Below are 1,270 nucleotides of genomic sequence, written 5' to 3'. Positions count from 1 at the left end.
AACTTCCACTTTGTATAGCTCGAATAAAAACGTTCAATCGAGCTCCACTCCAAAAAAAGGCCAAGCTGAAGAAGATAGACTCAGAAACACGCCCTGACGACATCCTCGACACATTTCAAAACCGAAACCTGGCACCAGCGGAGTGGTAGAATTTTGCGGACCAACTTCTCAAGAGGGGGGTTCAAAAGGTCGCGGACGACCTCAGAGGACATGTTCAGCCAGCATCTGAACGGGATACGAGATTTGAGCCTCCTTAGGGGGTTTCAGACGATTCTAGCGCCGAAGATTAGGGAGTCCGACAAATCTCAAGACATACTAAGAGTAAAGAGCCAAAACGGATTGGGGACCCGGTCAAACATTCCATCAAGGAAGTATCGGAGGAGTTGTCAGGGGGACACTTCTCAAGGCCGCACTCCAGGAGTACCGACGAAGATTAACGGACCTCCAAGAACGAAGCGACAGGCCTATAGAGTCCAAATTACGCCTCCTAGAAAGACACTTATTCAGGAGGAAATTTGGATACGCAACGCTGGACAAAGGTGCAAATTAGAATCCTTGCTGGAGAATTGACCTGGAAGATAACTAAGGAAATTGAAATTCTGCAATTAAAAATTTTCCAAATTCGGGAACTCTTTTTGAACGGAGTGTATGAAACTCTTTATCGTATAAATTATTTCATATATATATAAAAAAAATTCCACTCGAGGGGGTATGTCATACTGCTACTGCAATAGCAGTAATCGCATGATGTAATAATAATTTTCAGTGGTATCAATTATTATTATTATTATGTGTCCAAGGTCACGCGTTCAGAGACAATGATACACAGCTGAGAGCTCAGAGTTTGAATCTACTGTATCACTATCAGTGACTATTAAAATAGACAGAAAAAAAAACAATTAATTCAAGCTACAAAGTATACATTCTTGAATTATCACTAGTTTTCCAACAAGATACCGTATAGGATATCACATCCCCAACTTGTAAAGCCGCTCAAATGTCTATGCAACGTAGATTTTAATGAAATTCGGAAAGATGTTAGTTACTAGCAAAATTCGTCCACGTGGTTTAAATTGAATTTAGAAGGAAATATTGCAACCCATCAATTACGAAACTACCCATTTAAAAACTTAAGATTAAAGAATTTTTATAATGAGACATATATTTAATCCGTGCACTATTTGCATCAGATTTAATTCTCAAAACAAATCTTCAAACCTTTGCCGCATCATCTCCGCAAAAAAGACCATTCGAAACATTTCTTTTCTCA

Source organism: Symsagittifera roscoffensis, chromosome 4 (assembly GCF_963678635.1).
Source record: "Symsagittifera roscoffensis chromosome 4, txSymRosc1.1, whole genome shotgun sequence".
Classification (NCBI taxonomy): Eukaryota; Metazoa; Xenacoelomorpha; order Acoela; family Convolutidae; genus Symsagittifera; species Symsagittifera roscoffensis.
This window is presented reverse-complemented; position numbering follows the sequence as displayed.